The sequence below is a fragment of the Lepisma saccharinum genome, chromosome 11, assembly GCF_977018435.1.
Source record: "Lepisma saccharinum chromosome 11, izLepSacc3.1, whole genome shotgun sequence".
Taxonomy (NCBI): domain Eukaryota; kingdom Metazoa; phylum Arthropoda; class Insecta; order Zygentoma; family Lepismatidae; genus Lepisma; species Lepisma saccharinum.
The window spans coordinates 62,740,601-62,754,326 of record NC_139239.1 but is presented as its reverse complement, the minus strand read 5'-3'; positions in this window follow the sequence as shown (position 1 = coordinate 62,754,326).

Sequence of the window (13,726 nt, the reverse complement as noted above, 5' to 3'; positions counted from 1 at the left end):
ATATCTTATAAAAATTATTAATACTCTACCACCTAAATTTTGGAATATTTCTGAGGGTCGGGGCCTTGTTAATGACATTATAAACAAGCTGCCATTTGAATTACATATTCCAGGCTATCAGTATTGTGGTCCAGGCACAAAACTGGATCATAGATTAAACAGAGGGGATCCTGGTGTTAATCCCTTAGATGCTGCTTGTAGAGACCATGATATTGCATACAACACACATTCTGATCTTGACAAGAGACATGTTGCAGACAAGAAATTAGAAGAGGCTGCATTTGGTAGATTTGTAAGCAAAGATGCTTCTTTGAGTGAAAAAATAGCAGCATTGGGGACCACCATAGCTATGAACACCAAACAAAAACTGGGGTGGGGGCTGTGAATATGTATATAATGTATATAATAAACCTACAATGAAGGGTGTTATGTATCAAATACCTTAAGCAAGTCTTAAATCTCTTAAAACTATTGACAGCCTTTTGACCAAAAAGCAGCGCAAGAAAAAAAATTCTTGTATTGCAAAGGGGCATGGTATGAAAGTGTTGCTTAGTACCCCCCAATTAAAAAAACTACAGCAATCAAGAAAAAAATCACATGTGGGGGGATTTATATTTACCATCCCTGCCATCTTAGCTGCTCTCGGGGCTGTTGGGAGCTTGGCTGGGGGTTCAGCTGCCATAGCAAAAACAGTAATAGATGCCAAGAAAAATAGGGCAGAATTAGATGAGCAGAGGCGCCATAACCTGGCCATTGAGAAACAAGGCAAAGGTGTTAAAAGAGCCATGAATAAGTTTAAAAAAAACAAGAGCCGCTTACAAACCAAGATATTGAAGCTTTAATCAAGCCATTGGGCATCAAACATTTTAGAGGTGTGTACATGTCTGATTCTTTGCCAGAGCAACCACTCAACAAAGAGTGTGGCATTGTTAATTTGGATAAGTACAAAAATCAAGGCACTCACTGGATTTGTTATCTTGAATATTTAAAAAATGAGGCATTTGTATTTGATTCATTTGGAGGTGTTCCGCCTGAAAATTTAATAAAATATTTAAATTCAGCTAATCTTTATTACAATAATGCCCGTGTTCAAAATTTCAAAGATGTTAATTGTGGACATTTGTGTTTATCAGTTCTTAGATATATGTCTCAAATAAATAAACCATCAATTGAAGATTTTCAAAAAGCCTTGTGGTATTTAAAACATCATGGGGGTATTCCATCTCACCAGCCAAAATTCAATATTGAAACTCAAATTACATGATGACATTGTATATCCCAAAACAATAGCTCTCAGGGCATTTTATGGCATGTACCTAATCCCCAATATTACATACCACAACAACACAATTGCAGTTGGGGATGAAAAAATTGTCATCACTCCAGGGCAATATAATCTCTCCACTCTAAATGCTCAATTACCCAGAGGTATAGTGTTAAGTCAAAATTCTGTCACTCACAGAGTAGAAAATGTATCTGCCACAGAAACAATAGATCTGGGTACTATAGGAGAGCTGTTAGGCTTTGAGAACAACACAAAACTTGAACCAGGCATCAAACACACTGCTATGAATATACCTAAATTCTTAGCCATAGAGACTCTGAATATTCACTGTAATGTGGCTGAGGGTATGATCACCAAATCAAATGGCATAGGCACTCACAAACAAACAGGCATTATTGCAACATTCAAGCCTAATTCTGAATTTATGGAGTCCATCATCTACAATCCATCACCAACATTATATTTTCCTGTGTGTCATAATAGAATAGATTATATTGAATTGATGGTCACTAATGAAAAAGAAGAATTAGTTGATTTTGCTGGAGCCACAACAACTGCAATCATAGAGATTAATATTTAAATAAAAATACATACAAGAAGAAAAATGGAAAATATTGAGAGTTATGAGCTACAATCATTCCCCCCAAACAGGAGGACATTTGCAAATTTAAATCAACCCAACACAGAAATTGAGGTTGATCTTGATGTGGGGGATGGATTTATACACCCTCACAGAGCAGATCTATACATCAAATTTGATGTTGTAAAGCTCGATGGTACCGATTATCCGGCAAATTCAAATATAAGATTGGTGGATAATTTTGTGCCACATCTATTCTCTGAAATTGAGATCAGAAAGCATGGCGTTGTTATAAACAGAGTGGATTATCCCGGCATTACCTCCACAGCTTTGGCCACACTGAAATTATCCAAAACCGAGGCTTCATACTACAAAATCGGGGGATTTGAGGCTGGTGATAAAATATTATCTAAGAACCACACAGTGCTGTTCCCGATGCGCCTATTGCCAGGATTCTTCTCAGATTTCAAAGATATTATGTGGAAGGGTGGGTTAAGAATCACATTTAGAAGAGCTGCCAATGATAACAATGCTTTGATGAGGTACAGTGCAATAAATTCTACAGGGGAAGCTCTGCCCAATACCCTACCTGATGAGGGCAAATGCATTATTCAAACTATGGAGTTAAGAATCCCTGTTGTTGAATATGAGGCCAGTTATGCTCTTAAATACAAAGCTGATATAATAAAAAATCCACAAATTCCTCTGCAATTTTATACATATCAATGCATACAGAAGCCTGCATCTGGTATATATTATGAATTTGATGCCACAAATTCATTCTCCAGCATACAATTTGACATGCCTGATTTTGTAGTGGTACTGTTTCAGACTGGAAGACACAACAATCAGGAAAAAAATTCAAGTAAATTTGATAGCTGCAACATCAAGAACATATAACTTAAAAATGGCAGAAATGAGGTATTTCCTAGAGAAAATTACAATTTAGACATGTCCAAGGATGATTTCCTTAAATTATATGAGGCTTTTACGGCTTTCAAAAGGGTCACTACTGGCAATACTGACATGTATTACACACCAGATGAATTCAAAGCACAGAGACCCATGTTTGTAATCAATGCTTCAAAAAGGAAACAGGTTGTGGTGAATGACAGGACAAACATTAAAATTATCTGTGAATTCCATGAGGCATTACCTGATGACACCATATGTAGTGTTATTCTCATAGGAGAAAAATCATATGTTTATGATGTAAGAAATGAGAGAGTCACGGAGCAATTCTAGAAGATATTATGCTGTTGCACAACACACTTTGCTGTCAGGGAGGCCTATGCACTCTGCCAGGTTTGAAATCTTGATTATAGGCCATAAAATTATGTTTACAGCACTTCTGCTTGCAGCATAAAAGCTTTATTACTTACCTAAATTTTATACTACATCTGCCTGTGGCAGGAAAGCTGAAATACAGAAATATATTCTGTAAATTACAGACTCGGGGCATGACAATATCCAAGAAGCCAATACTAGGAATTTTCTCAATATGATGGATGGAAGTAATTTTCCCTGAAAGGGTGCACAGTGTAGATAAGAATTTTCTCTTTGAGTCCCATGATAAATAACATGTAATTTCCCTCTGAAAAAAACATAGTACAGGTTAAGCCAGCAGATAAAATCTCCCAGGCATACAGAAAGAAGGCAATTACTCTTTGATGATGAATAATATGTTATTTCTCTCTGAAAAGACGCAGTATAGATTATATCTGTTAGCATTAATTTCCCGGGCAAACATAATTAACTGCTGGCCAAAACATGGGACTGATCAAAAGATTGGAAAAAATATGGAAGCAATTAATTATGTTTGTTCGCCCCTTTCCTATTGTATTGATTAGGCAATTTTGCCTGTATAGTTGAGCTGATATTTTCATACCCAGATAATAGCAATAGCAAAATTCTGGTGATTCCCAATAGAGAATAATTTTGTTTTGTTGTACAATTCTTCTAGAATTGCATTGTTTTAATATTAGATATACAAATTGAGCCTGGTGCCCAATTGAACTTAAACCAGAAGTAAATATGTATAGGTAGGTATGGGTTTAGCATAATTTCAGGTGTAGCCAAAAAAATATCAATTTTTGACAAGTTTATGAACAAAAATCTGGCTGATGCAACTTTTGTAAGTATGGGCAAATAAATCTGAAGAAGCTCTTCCTTTCCGAAAAATTCCTGAGGGCATTTTTACAAAAATCTTGGATTAAGCAGGGTTCCACACTAGAGCAAAAAGCTCATATGGGCATGTTGAGCTTGTTTTAAGTATAGCCAAACCTGCTTGAGGGGGGCTCTTCCTTTCCTGGGTTTATAATAGTATCAATACAACTACTTACTTCGCGAACAGGTTTCCCGGGTTTGGCGAACAGCAGCATTTTGGAAACTTTCCATTCTGTCGGGAAGTAGCCTGTTCGTAGTATATAAGTATATATGGTGGCTAGGATTATCTGAAAGGTTCTTGGAGCCTCTCTGACGAGTCGGTAGGTTACCGAGTCGAAGCCTGGAGCAGTGTTTCTTTTCCGAGATATTGCGCATGCGATGTCTTCTGGTGTTATAGGTGAGGTTAGAGGTTCGTTTTCATCCATACTATGGTCATTGTTAGGTTTGAGAGCTCGGTTATGTGGGTTTGAGACACGTTGTACTGTACGTGATTGGGTTGTTTTGTGTAATGGTTCAGTTTGTGGTGTGAAGATACCTTGGAAGTGGTGCGCAAAGGCGTTTGCTTTCTCTTGGTCGTCGTCTACGGATTTCCCATCGACTATAATGGGATATGTAGTTCTTGACCTTTTCCCTGTGAGTTTGTTAAATTGCTGCCAGTATTTTGATGGGTGGGATGTATCAGCCAGTGTATTGCACGTTTTTATCCAATTCCTTCTTTTATATGCAATGATATAGTTTTGTACCGTGCGGAGGAGTTGTCTATGATGCCGTAATGCTTCAGGATTTCTTGTTACAACATACTCTCGGAAGGCACGCCTGGAGGCTGAAATCAGTTTTAGATAGTTCGGCGGTAATTTTGGTTTATATAGATTGATGGTTTGAAGTGGGATGGTACTTTTCGCAGCTTCAGTTAAGGCAGAAGTGAGTAATGGGACTACATCATCCAGATCCCTATCGTTTGTTGGCGTATCTGCGTTTTGCACGGAGTTTTCGATTGCATTACGATATTTTTCCCAGTCTGCTTGATCGTAGGAGTACCTTGTTATGAGAAAGGGTTTGTGAGGAGTTGGTGCAGGTGCGTCAACTGTAAAGATTATAGGTGCGTGATCGCTACCAATGGGTTCAAGTATATCCACGTTGCTATTTGTAAGGAGGGAAGTCGATGTAAGTACAACATCTGGAGAAGTACTGCTGATTGGTCTAGATGGTTTCGGAAGTTGGTGGAAATGGCAATTTTGGCAGTTGACTATAGTTTGGTGAAATTGTCGCTTTTCGGCTTGTGGTCGACTATGGAGATTTATGTCGGCCATGATTATGTAATGCTTGTAGCTGTTTTCAATGTAATTGATAAAGTTGTATGGTATAGGATGTCCAGGCCGAACATAGATGGTTGCTAGGGTAATGCTTCTGTGTCTCAGATATATTGTTGCTATGCTGTATTCCGGCAGGTTGAAATGCGGTGGTAATGTGTGTTCTCTGTGCGGATATGATTTTCGAAAGCCAATTGCAGTCCCTCCATTTGCACGTTGAGCTTCCGTTGGCCCATCATGTCGAATCATATTATATCCGCTGATCTTGGGTTTGAATTTTGGCGTTAGGAATGTTTCGTTGAGGGCAAAAGCTGATATATTCTTTTCCTGCAAGACAGTCTCAAATAAGCTTTTGTGTTTTGTTAAAGAGCGAATATTTAAGAAGAGAAAAGAATAACCCATGATTGTTATGAAGAGTCTGAAAACTGTTTTAGGATGTACTTGTGTTTTCAAGAGGGTTGATATTGAAATGGACATGTGGTCCCGTATACGTAGCGTGTAACTGCAGTTTGAAAAGTGTTTTTGCAGCGAGTATGACTTGGTCCAGAATATGTGTGCGTAGAAATGGCTGGATGTTTTGAGTTGTAATAGTAAAGAATCGTAGCAGATCTTCCACAGTGATTGGGTCCATTAGTGAATTTGCCGGTTTGGTTGAGCTATCTATAGTTCGGATGGGAACAACAAGCTCAGGGTGATTTGGTTCTGGGTTAGGTCTGGCTTGGCATTTATAGCTGTAAGTAGGATGTCCTTCAGAGCATGTGTTGCATTTAGGCGGGTTCTGGATGTTTGTACAAGTGTTGGTAGAATGTGGCCCAGAACAGTATCCACAGATGGCTGAATTTGGACAGTTGGTTGTAGTGTGCTGATTGTATGTTTGACAACGTTCACAATGCACTGGCAGTGGTGTTGACGTCCTGGAAGGTTCGACTCTGTGCTTTCGACAATATATATAGGCTCCATTGTGCAATAGTTCGTCCACGGTATCTTTATCTACTGTCAGTATTCGAACCATATAGGTTGGTCCGTTGTCATTTCGGATTCTCATGCACTTGTGGATGGTGTGACCTTCTGCCTGAATTTCTTCAGCGATTTCTGTGTCGGTGTATTCAGGGGGAACACCCCGAATCACCACTGATAGCATTGGTGCTCGTTTAGGCGGAGGAGGTTGCTTTGGACGTGTAGAGGTTAGTGGCTTCATATTGGCATTTGTACCAAAAATTTGGTAGGACGCCTTGTCTCTGATAATGGTGGAGAAATGTGGGTCAGTATATTTTATAAGTATTCCGTTCCTGGTGAAGACTATTTCATTAACTGAAGCTCTTGGCACATATTTTAGGATTTGATTTAGGATATGTTTTGGCGTCTTGTATTTGGTGTCGTAGTTCGAAAGAAGGAAATTGTACAGCTCTGGTGTCTGTGTGTTTACTTCGGTCTTGTTCTGTCTGGAGTCTGTTCTCTCTGGAAGTTTCTGCTTTTTGTTGGCAAGTGGTGACCTAGATCGATCGCGGAAATCCATGGAAGAGCTTCGGGAATTTGGGTTTTCTAGCTTGTTCCGGCCTCTGGCTCTGACATCTCTAGGGACAGTACCCACAACTTGTTGGGGGAGCCCTTTATGCATCGCTTCCCTTGCACTACTTTGCAATCGGCGAGTGAGTGTGGAAGCTGCACTTTGCACGTGATGGAGAGAGTCAGAGTCAAAGTCTCGCAACAGACACTTACCAAACAAGATTTTAGAACCAAACAGCCAATGAGAAACGAGGATAGAAACCAGAGCCAACGAAAGAAAGAAAGGAGGAGGTTGTATTTGTATCTCTAGCTACTGTGACCAGAGCTCCAACGGTGAATGTTTGGGGCTACAACCTAGTTGCGGCCACCTGAAAAGTGTCGTTCGAGCTAGATATCCCTTCGCAGCAAGGCGTTCAACAAAGTACCTCGGGAACACCAAACCACTGTGTAGACTGCAATTACCTCCAGTCGTCCGTTCCAAACGTACTGAAATTACAGTCACAGCGAATGTTCCAAGGGGGTTTTCTCTCGACGCACTGACGTGTTATGCAGTTTTTTTTTTGTTTTTTTTTCGTTCATCCGTTTAGAGGGTTATGTCCCTCTCTTCGGTACGTGCTGATACTTTTAAATATATAATAATAATAATAGATAGGCTAAGTGCACTTTTTCTATTTTTGGGATTATGAAATGAACACTAACCTAGTCTTGAAATGACCTTGGATTTTCATTGCTATATTATATAACACCCTACTTTCATTCTTATGTTAGTAAATAAATACCCTTTCTTGTAGTTTGATTATTAGTTGCAATATGAAGGGTATAAATGTGGTCGTAATTGTGGTGTATGATGAATGGTGTATAGTTCATAATCAGGATGTCTGGGCCCGATGGTCAGAGTATACAGAGTTAAAAGATGTTGTAATGGAGTATACAATCTGTACGGGTAGCAGTCGTGTATTGCATCTTCACGGATTGTGTGAACCAACGGTGGGTGTTCTTTGTTCATCCTGTTATTTATATATTCTTTTCGCAATGCCTCTAGGTGAAGTGTTATATGTGGAAAACTTATTCGTGTGTATAAGAGTCGAGTTGGACTTGGTAATTTGATTATGTATGCCAGTCGACATGCATGTCTCTCTATGATTTGTAGTCGTTCATAGAACGAGTCCTCTGCTGAGAGCCATGCTGTATGTCCATACGTAAGTACGGGCCGAAGAAAGGCCAGATAGGTATTTAGGAGGATGTTTGCTCGAAGTCCCCAATTCGTGCCGACAAGTCTCTTCATCAGCTGTAATCTGTTTTTGGCTTTCTTTTTGATGTTCTGCAGGTGTGGTGTCCATGTTAGTTTTGTGTCAAATATGACACCAAGATATTTGACGCTGTTGGTAGGAATTATGCGTGTGCCACGGATCTTAAGATCTAACATACTTGGATTTCTTTGTATCCGTGAGCGACATCCAGTAGGAAGAAATATTATGGCTTGAGTTTTTGCGCTATTGATGGTGAGTCTCCAAGTGTCGCACCATCGTTGTAATACATTAATAGCTGGTTGCATAATGCGATTTATTGCTTGAATTGTAGAACCACAAGCCAGTAGAGCTGTATCATCAGCGTATTGGTATGTTGACACCTGAGAGAATGTTGGCATATCTGCGACATAAAGTAAGTAGAGCAATGGAGATAATACTGATCCTTGCGGTACTCCGGCGTTCAGGAAGATAGGGTGAGACAGATTGTTATTTATTGTTACATATGCCATTCGGTTGGTAAGAAAGTTGAAAATTAATCGAATGTAACAGAAAGGAAGGCGAAACTTATGCAGTTTATATATGAGGCCGGTGTGCCACACTTTATCGAATGCCTTTTCAAGATCGAATAGTATTAAACAAGAGGGTTTAGATGTATTGTACTGGTTGTAGATTCGATTTGAGAGTCTTAGTAGGTTATCCAACACGCTAAAGTGTGGCCTAAATCCGGCTTGGTGTATCGGGAGAAAATTATTTGACAATAAGTGAGAGTGTAATCGGCGGACTAGAATTTTTTCAAGGATTTTGCTGAGTGTTGATGTTAGTTGTATAGGTCTATAGCATTTTGGATCTGTACGATCTTTATCAGGTTTCGGAAACATGAGGACTTTCGACACTTTCCATTCGACAGGGTAATATCCAGTGCGAAGGATTAAGTTGTATATCAAGGCGAGAAATGACAACATTGCTAGTGGAGCTTTCTTTATCAAAACATATGTGATGGAATCAAACCCTGGGGCAGTGTTTCTTTTGTTGCGGACTACGTTTGTTATATCATCTGTGGTAATTAAAGTAGTAAGAGGGTGATTTGCGTTGATAGCATGATGAGAACTGGGTTGCAGTTGTCTATTTCCAGGATGTACCTTCCTTGTTATTTGAGATTCTAATCTGCTATTAGGAGCAAGCGGAAGCGGGGGAGTAAATGTGTCTTGGAGAATTTGTGCAAATTCATTTGCCTTTTCGTAATCATTTGTAAGAGCTTGTTGTTGTGAAAGAAGAGGATACGTAGTACTTGTATGTTTTCCTGTAAGCATATGAAATCGTTTCCAGAATTTGCTAGGATGGCTTTCAGCATCAAGGTTATTGCAAGTGTCGATCCACTGACGTTGTTTGTGTGCCTTTATGTAGTTATGGACAGTTCTTATCCATTGACGGTGAGCTCGCAGACACTCAGGATTCCTTGTTTGTACGTATTCCCGATAGGCACGACGTGATGCAGTTACTAGATGAAGGTATTTAGGTGGTAGTTTAGGTTTAAAACTGTTCACAGTTATCTGTGGTATATGTGTACTTGCTGCTTGTTTGACTTCTGACGTGATGTTTTCTACAGCCTTATCTAATTCGTTAGAGTTCGTTGGAGGGGTGAGATTTTGAAAGACAGTGGAGAGATCTTCTCGATAACCTTCCCAATTTGCTCTGTTATAATCGTAGATCCGCTTTGGAGGAACCTGTTTGTGTTGAGTATAGTGGTGCACTGGTAGAGTTATTTTAATTGGTGCATGATCACTTCCTATCGGTGCAAGGACTTCTATGTTAATTTTATCAGCTAAGGAAGGTGATACAAAAACTACATCGGGGGTTGTGTTACTCTCTGGACGAGTTGCAGATGGTAAATCTTGAAATATACCTGTAGTATTGTTATCGATGGTAGTGTGGAAAGCTGTTCGTTCTGCATTTGTTCGACTATGTATATTAATATCAGCTAGTATGAAGTAGTGACGGTATGTAGAAGCGATATAAAGAAAGAAGTCCGTAGGTAGAGGGCTTGTGGGTCGTATATATACAGTAGCCAATGTCACATTTATACTTTTGAGATAAAGTGTGGCAATAGAATATTCTTGGTATGGTAATTGAGGTGGTAATATATTTGTTCTATAGGGAAATTTTGGCTTGATCCCTAGGGCTACTCCACCACATAATCGTTGCGCCGTTGTAGGACCAGGTGTATGTAGCAAGGAATACCTGGGTATGTAAAGGGGTGTGGTTTTGGGGATACGGGTTTCATTCAGTGCAAAGAAATGAATGTCTTCTTCCAGGAGAAGTTCCTGGAATATAGCTTTATGTTTCGGTAGAGAACGGATGTTCATAAATAGGAAATTATATTGTATATAGCCCGCCATAATTATATAAATAACAGTTAGGTTTCTAAACTTCAGTTTCCAGTGGTACAATTTGAAAATGTACATGTGGACCAGAATATGTAGCGAACAGGTGGACACGAAAAAGAGTCTTAGCTGTCTGTACTATCTGTTGTAATATATGTTGGCGTAGAAATGGGTGGATATTTTGTAGGGTTAATGTTTGAAATCTAAGTAGATCTTCAACAGTCACTGGTTGTTTCAGAGAGTTCTGTGGTGGAGTTGTAGAGTCCATAGTTCTTAATGGTACAGTTAGGTCAGGGCGTGAGGCTTCGGGGTTTGGGCGTGCAGCACAACGGTAACTATATGAGGGATGAGCCTGTTTGCACGTGTTACATTTGGGTGGTGCATTCAGATTTGTGCACTCTTTAGTCGTGTGTTGGCCAGAACAATAGCCACAGATAGGTGTTTCGGGGCAATTTGCCGTAGTGTGTACGTTGTATTTCTGGCAGCGTTCACATCGTAACGGAAGAGGTGCCCTTGAATGCGATGGTTCAACCCTATGTCGTTGGCGATATATATAAGCCCCTTCATGAAGTAAGCGATCGATTGTGCTGGAACAATCTGTTATTACTCGCATCAGGTAAGTTGGTCCGTTGTTGTTTTGGATTCGAACGCATTTTATAACTTCATGCCCTTCCAAACGTAGTTCTTCTAATACTTCTTGGTCAGCGAGTTCTGGATCTACGCCTTTAATAACGACTGACATATGAGGTGGTTTGTTTGGGGGTGGTGATTGTTTGGCAGTTTTGGGTGTCAGTTGGGATAGAGCAGCCTGTGGTCCAAAAATTTCGAACGAAACTTTGTTTCTCAAAGTGGATAGAAATTGCGGATCTCTGGATTTTATAATTATGCCATTTCTGGTGAATATAATTTGTTCTACTTGTGCTCGGGGGAGGTATTTTTGTAATTGTTGAAGGAGCAACTTAGGAGTTCTGTACTTGGGGTCGTAATTTTGTAGTAGGAAGTTGTAGACAGTGGAATTTTCTTCAGTTCGGCCATCAATTTGTGTGGTATCTCTGGGATTTAACTTTGGATTGCGTGTTTGTTCGTGGTATTTTTGCTTCTTTTGTTGTTGGAGAGGGGATCGAGAGCGATCCCTAGCTGTCTTTGAATCAGCTGAGGTGCTTCTTGATTTTCCTCGGTCTTGTTTTTGTATGTTCCTGTCTCGAGCGTGTGCACCCCCAACTTGTTGGGTGAGCCCTTTATGCATGGTGAACACAGGGAGGAGACCTACCGATACTTATCTTAAAATCAACAAGGCGGAAACAACAATGAGAAACAGAGTTACAAGTGCTGCAAACGGGAATTGCGTGCACAGTTTGCTCCAGATATAACTGGGTGGCAAACACAGGTTTCTCCTGTACAAGCACGTGTTGCAAGCGTGGGTTGCAAAACACGGGTTGCTTCAAAATAAGCAGTATTGATACCTCTAAGTACTGTGACCAGAGCTCCACCGTTGAAAGTTTGGGGCTACAACCTAGTTGCGGCCACCTGAAAAGTGTCGTTCGAGCTAGATATCCCTTCGCAGCAAGGCGTTCAACAATGTACCTCGGAAACACCAGACCACTGTATAGACTGCAATTACCTCCAGTCGTCCGTTCCAAACGTACTGAAATTACAGTCACAGCGAATGTTCCAAGGGGATTTTCTCTCGACGCACTGACGTGGTTATGCAGTACTTAGCTCCTGATTATATAGTCTGGAATAAAAATATTTATCATGGGAGTTTCACTTGTATTCAACACATTTCATTTTCTGATCTTCCTTACAATTTCAATATTCACACATCTTTCGAAGGATAATAAAACACATTTTTTTTTCACTAATTACAATCGAAAGTATCCTTATTTGTGTTGCTAAAAGTTATGTTTGTTTTTCATTTGAGTCGCACTGCCATCTAGTGTATGCTGTAGGAAATATAAGGTTTGGTGGTCAGTGCACACACAAATTCAGATTAAACAAAACACTCCGATCTGACGCTTGTGGCGCTCATGGTGGTGATCATCCAAACTAAAGCGTATTCAGTGGAATGTTTTTTGTAACGTTGATGCAACGTTATCACAACGTTGTTCCCCTACATACAACATTCATCATAAATACAACAAGCATACAACGTTGTGGCAACGTTATCACAACCTTGTTCCCCTACATACAACATTCATCATAAATACAACATTCATACAACGTTGTGGCAAGGTTAGTGTGTTGACTGGGAAGGTATCCTTATTAAGTTTTGTAAGTGTGGGGAGAAGGGGGTGAAAAACAGGTGTCGACACTACTGCTTTTTGCTGATGCGTATTAACTTTATTCGAATATTAACATTTTTGACCGATAATCAAATCCCAGATATGATTTTCAGTGGCCCCACATTTTGAACCTTTTTTTGTTACTTGTGACGTAACGGTATCATTAATTTCCACAATTCTTATGATGGGTGTCATGATCTGCCTCCTATGTGCGCCCATGTTCCCAGTTTCTACAAACAAGACCAAACGGTCAAAAAACGCGCCACTACAGTCAGTTAGTATTAATATCCTTAGAGACTCTGGATATATATTTCGGGAGGGGTAGTTTCGGCCGAATGACCTTTCCGATGGCGCAGTGGTAGCGTCGTCGCCTTGTAATCAAGGGGTTCCGGGTTCGATACTCGATGGGGACATATAGTGGTTCGGATTCTACTTTAAACTGTAGGTCCAGTCCCGATTAGCCTTGCTGTGCATAAAGTGAACTTAAAACACCAAATCGATCAATCAAGTTTCGGCCTAACAAACTGTCTCGCATATTGATTGATATACTTATTTGGTTGATGAGAATAACAGGTGTTAAGATTAAATTGGTGAAATGACAATCATAAACAGACATGGACAGAACACAAACCCCACAGAGGATTATACTGACTGTAGACGCCAGATCTTCGTTAGTCTGAAAGAATGCAGTTCAGGTGTACTGCGTGGAAGTGTGGTTGACATTTGAGTGCCTGAAAAGGCTCTTATGACACCCCAAATGTGTCACATATGTCACCCTCATCGTCGCACAATTGATCAAAAAGGCAGAAAAGTAACGCTAAGTAACGAAAAGACATAAATCATGAATCATTCTCATCGTCGCGATTAGCCAAAAGTGCTGGGACTGCGCCATAAATTTCCGACCGGTTTGGTAGAAGCTGTATATTTATAAGTTAGGGTGGGTAGAATAAATGTACGACCATATAT